We start from the raw sequence: 6,000 nt of genomic DNA, 5'->3' as shown, positions 1-6,000 counted from the left end.
AACACGTAGGAAAAAGCAAGAAACAAAACAATGAAACATTGTAGTTTATTGTATATAATGTTAGCCATATTGAAACAAGGTTGCAAAATTCTCTATTATCTTTGAATAACTCTTATGGAATGTAGGGATTGAAGGAATTATATATATATATATAAGAGACAATGTTATCTATTATGAGTCTCATGTACTATGTAATTAGAAAAATTGTAAAAAAAAAAAAAAAAATGTAATGTGAATATAAAAATTATTTAGAGCATATAATTAAGTAATGTTTCTCTACAAAAAAAAAAAAAAAAGTAACGTGAATATTAACATAACAAATTAATGATAAAGTAAAATTTAATTACAGTAATTTACACCTAAATTTAGTAAAGAAGACATTTTCGTACCGTACATTTATATATCTTTGAACGAGTGAGAGAGAACGAGTGTGGAGGAGCTTAGAACACAGAAGAAAGAGAGAGATAAGAATGAGAGTGAAATGTCGAAGACCATACAATTCAGTTTCTGAGTTATATTTTTATTTATTTTTTTAATTTTATTATTATGAGTTTCTATCTCTATCTCTCTCTTTGTAGTTGCAGTACTCACGTGAATGAATAGACTTTTTTTGCCTTGTATTGCATGTGAATAATAATACTACTCTAAAATCTAACCAAGTCTGACATGTTTGAAAGATTTTAATAAATTTTTTAAACTCAAAATTTTGTTTGTCTTCATACACACAGGCCATATCTTCCTAGCCTTTAAGCCTTAATTCTAAAATTCTTTTATTTTAATTTTTTCACTCCTATCTAACTATATTTATTTTTAAAAACCTAAGATTATTATAAAATAAAAAAACTACATGTATGCATGGACTATTATTGTTATTAATTATTATTATACTGAATAAATTGAGTTTTCAATTTATGAGCTCAGACACAAACTTTTAATTTGGAAAACTTTGAAAAAAATATATATAATGTTTTCCATTTTTTAATGTATTTGCATTCTTTAAATTTTAAGAGGGTCAATACTATATCTGAAACCACTTTTGTTAATTAGAAAAACAAAATATTTCAATACCATTTGATCTTACAAAGTTGGAACTTGGAACCACCAATGCCCATATAGTTGGTATTCTTATATAAAATCAAATATTTTGTGCACAAAGTTAAAAGTGGCATGTAAATCAACTTTATATGTTGCATATATATTTCAGTCTTGAACCTTGCCAATACTTTCTTGAAGATTATTATTATTATTATTTTGAGAGAACAATGAGTTGCCAATTGTTACCCAAGATGTATAGCACCTTGCTCAAAAAGTTGATAAGATTAACTTGCAAACAACTTTCCCGTGGCCCATTTAATCTAGAAGATCACGGGCCTGATTTCATTTAGTCACGCGATGAACTTCTGGACTTAACTTAGCCCACAAAACTTAGCCCACTATGAGATTATGATGGGGGCCCACTAATGGAGGTTTGCGTGGCCACCAAATTAATACTAGCATTGGGCTGACATTTAAAAAAATTTTATTTTTAAAATTCCCATCCCGTGTTGGCTAGGGCCATGTGCAGCATATAAAAACAGATATGTGTGAGTGGGTCTGACGTAACCTTAGCCGCCTCTTTCGTATTCTAGGCTTTTGGTGGCTGTAAATTTGTGATTGAGTTCACATGATCAATTAACCCACTTCTCTCTCACAAATATTTTGAGCTTTAACATTTTTTTTATATATATATCTTTTTGACATATTTAATTTAATAATTAATCTTAAAAATTAATCTAAATTATAACTTATTATCCTATAGCTTGTTGTCTACTTGTAATTTGAAATTAGATATTTTACTTACCTAAGATTAGTTTAGTTAGGGTTTCTTAACCCAGGTCCATTAAAAATATTATTAAATATTTAATTTTGCTTTTTCTCTCCTCAAAAAACACAAAAAAATATAGTAATACAAGATCAAATCTGATAAAAAAGAATCAAATAGAACATTTGCATTATGAAATTTCAAACTACAAGTAGACAACTTAAATTTCAGTCAAACTTTAGGTAAGTAAAGTATCAAATTTTATGCCAGAGATAGGCAATTTAAATTTCAGTCAAATTACAGGTGCCTAAGTTGTAATTTGCCATAAAAATTATATTTCTAACTTCAGTCTCAGCTATAGATAACAATTGACCTGATCTCAATTCATAAATTTTACTTTTTGTTTGCTTCTTGTATGAACCTTCAATGCTATTTTATGCAGCTACTATTTCTTCTTCTTTTCAGTTTTTTTTATTTGATGAATTTGCAACTTCAACACTTTTTTTTTTCTTCCTCACGATTTTCTTTCACTATTTATGTTCTTCTTCTCTTTCACTATTATCTTCTTCTTCTTCTTCTTCTTCTTCTTCTTCTTCTTCTTCTTCTTCTTTTTTTTTTTTTGCAACTCCATATATTTTTAGGGACATTATTGAAAATATAATTGGACCACAATTCTTGGTGATACTGTGAAAATAGTAAATATGCATTACCAATAAAAATTAAAAATTGACATTTTGATTTTCAAATTTGTATCTTATTTTTTATATATATGTGTCTTATCTGCTTTGATAATATGATTTTATTTTATTTTTTTCCATTTCCTACTTTGGACAATTATCTTTAGAATAGCCAGGACCCCCGAAATAAAAATGAGTCCCACTACCTCCACTCTTATCATTTTGTACATCTATATTATAGCAAGAAGGTTTCGTTGCATCTGGAACCAACCTTTCGACCTCAGCATCTACAAAATTTCCTTTTGAATCCACGTATTGAATATTTTGAAAATAACTTGCTTTTCCATAGCCTTCATTTGGAAAATGGCCACTTCCCATTTGAGTTTTTGTGTGAAGGCCCCCAGGTTTGGAGTTGTAAATCTCTCCACCCCCAATCAAGTTCGGTAGCGCTACTCGCTAAATATGTGAAGATGGATTGAGGCCAGTAGCCTACCAACTGATCATTCACTTTGAGCCACCAATTTTCATTGTTCTAAAGCATTCAAGGTTAAGAATTTCGTGAGCAATATGTAAGAAAGGCATGGGCATGGCGAGCATAATTTGCAGAAAAGAATTTTTTCTCCATTACCTTGTATATGGTTATCCCTATGCTATGAAGCACGGGTGCGTTTCGGGATTCGGGTGCGGGTGCGGGAGCGGGTGCGGGACTCGGCAATTTTTGAAAAAGTAGGGTGCGGGTGCGGTGGGGTGCGGCGATTAAAAAATTATTAAAAATATTTTTATTTATATTTTTAATATATTGCTAAACATACTTTTTTCACATTATATAAATATATACCAAATTTAAGAACAATGGTAAATAATAACTAGAATACAGAGAATAGGAGAAAGCCTAGTTGAAGAGTGAAGGTAGAGAGTGGGAGAGAGGCTCAAGAAAAATGAAGAGGGAGAGGGTTGGGTCTTGGTTTTTTTCCAAACGGTGCGTTTGCACCTCTTTTTTTTTTTTTTTTTTTTTTTTTTCCAGCCATAAGCACCTGTTGTTGTTGTTTTTTTTTTTTTTGAATTTCGGCCGGTATCGGCCGATTTCGGCCGATATCAGCATATTTCGGCCGATATCGGCAGATTTCGGCCGGTATCGGCCGGTATCGGCCGATTTCGGCCTGACCGATTTCACCCGATACGGACCGATTCGGGCCGAATCGGCCCGATTTCGCGCGCGTCGGCCCGAATCGGCGCCATATCGGAGCGAATCGCGCCGAATCGCGCGGAAAAAAATAATTTTTTATTGCCGGACGCGGCACGGACACGCAGGCAGCGGCGTCGCCTGCGCGTCGCCGCGTCCGACGCGGGTGCGGCGGCCCAAACGCCGCACCCGTGCTTCATAGTCCCTATGTCGACTTGCTTCGAGCTGTAGCTGGAAACATCTACTATAGGAGATCCAAGGACAATGTTCTTGTTTGTTTGCACAAAACCAGGACATTCAAGATTTTGGCAACCCGTTTTTTGGTAGCCATCGCTCTTAATAAGGATAGAATCAGTTAGTTCTCAGAAGAAACTTACATGGAATTTTACAAGAAATTATACACGGTAAGGGTAACTATATATCTTGATTTGGCAAGCAAGCAATTGATAAGAGTAGGTCGAGAAATTCCTAATGTAAATTAAATTTTATCACGAAAGGAAATAAGCAAACTTACAGTCCAATATATGAACAACTTTGCTTTTTGGTCAAAATCAACCTGGAATCATGAAATGTTCATCAAGTCATTATCCAAATACATGGTGTGTGTGTGTGTGTATCTTAAATCAAACTTCATATGATTTTCTTATGTAGATTTGAATGCCAATAGAATCTAATCATCTCAAAGTTTAGACTTACACTCGAAAAATAAAATCTGATGTTTAATATTTGTAAAGATATTCAGTAAATTAAACTTACTCTCCATCCAGCTTCCATAGTGTTTATTTGATCTTCCGGACCAGCTACAACCCATATTTGACTAATACTCATTTCTCCATCATTAGATACAGTAGGTTTCCATACGTTAATTGATGCATGTGCTCCATAAAAGTTGCCACCATTAATATAAACTGTGGCATACTATTCCAAATTTCCAATATCGTTCGTATCAATATATATATATATATATATATATATATATATATATATATATATATGTCAAGAAGAATAATTAATTTACAAAAAGAATTAATTTTTTATTGAAAAATAACAAGAATTTTTCATTTCAATGCTAATTGCTACATGAATATATGTAAAATAGTCTTTTATAAAAGGTACCTCATGATCACTTTGAATATCAATATCAAAGCTATGATTATGCTGTGTTCGACGTTGTTTCAAATGATGAATTGCATGAGGGTGTTGATATTCTTGTGATCGTCTAATGAGGATTGTTGCCTCAGGGCATTGTTCACTTTTATTCCAACCTTGAAACAACGCAGCTTGTGAGGAACTGGCTTTTAGATCACTTGGAATTGAACTAGGTTTCATCTTTTTAGCCAAAAATAAATCAATTATTAGTTTGAATCCACAGTATTGGCATTGAAAATACAAAGAAAAAATTAAATCAAAGAGCATTCAATTGTTAGTGTTTCTATTTTTACAATTTCCCTCTCAAAACTTATATATACTTACTCAAAAAATTGAATGCTAACCTATTTTCTTTAACCTTAAATATAGACTGGCTTTGTACTAGGATAATGGAAAAAGCAAGATGAATTGTTTGTAATATACAAATAAATGTACTGTACAATTCATTCTAAAAATAGTCTAAAACAAATATTTTAGCTTTTTAAAGATATATATTAGGTTTATACTAGGGTGGTCGATACCGTACTGGTACCGGTACACTTCTATATTGTATCGGAAAAAATACCGGCCGCATACCGGCCAATTTCGGGCAATACCGGCCGGTACTAGGCGTACCAGCTGGTACAGAAAAAAGCTTCTTTTTTTTTTTTTAGTTTTGTAATTTTTGAATTTTTGTAAGGGCATAATGGTAACTTATTTATATTAACTTATTAGTATTATTTGTTTTCTTAGTATGCAATGAACAACTAAGCTTTCTATTTTTTATATTGTGTTTTTTTTTTTTAATTGATACTAAAGTCTAAAACAATGAATAATTTGTTCTGAATTGAGGTAATGTTTTATGATAAACTTTTATATTTACTATAATATAAGTGAAATATTATATATTTATAAACATGGCTCTAGAGATTTTGGTGTGTGTGTGTGTGTATATATGTATATAAAACAGCGGTAAACTCGAAACGGTACACCGATATTGACCAGTATCCGAAATATATCATACCGGTGGCCAAACTGGTACAGCTTCCGGTACGGTATTGATTTCCTTGGTTTATACTATTTTATGTATTGGTTCAAGAGGCCCAATTGTATTTCTCAACCTATGTACATCAAACCTTAAACTTTATCCACTTATATAAAACCCTAGTAGAGTTGTAACACATACAAAATATAAAAAAAATATAACTATC

The sequence above is a fragment of the Castanea sativa genome, chromosome 5, assembly GCF_040712315.1.
Source record: "Castanea sativa cultivar Marrone di Chiusa Pesio chromosome 5, ASM4071231v1".
NCBI lineage: Eukaryota > Viridiplantae > Streptophyta > Magnoliopsida > Fagales > Fagaceae > Castanea > Castanea sativa.
The sequence above is the reverse complement of the archived record's forward strand: the minus strand, read 5'-3'. Positions refer to the sequence as shown.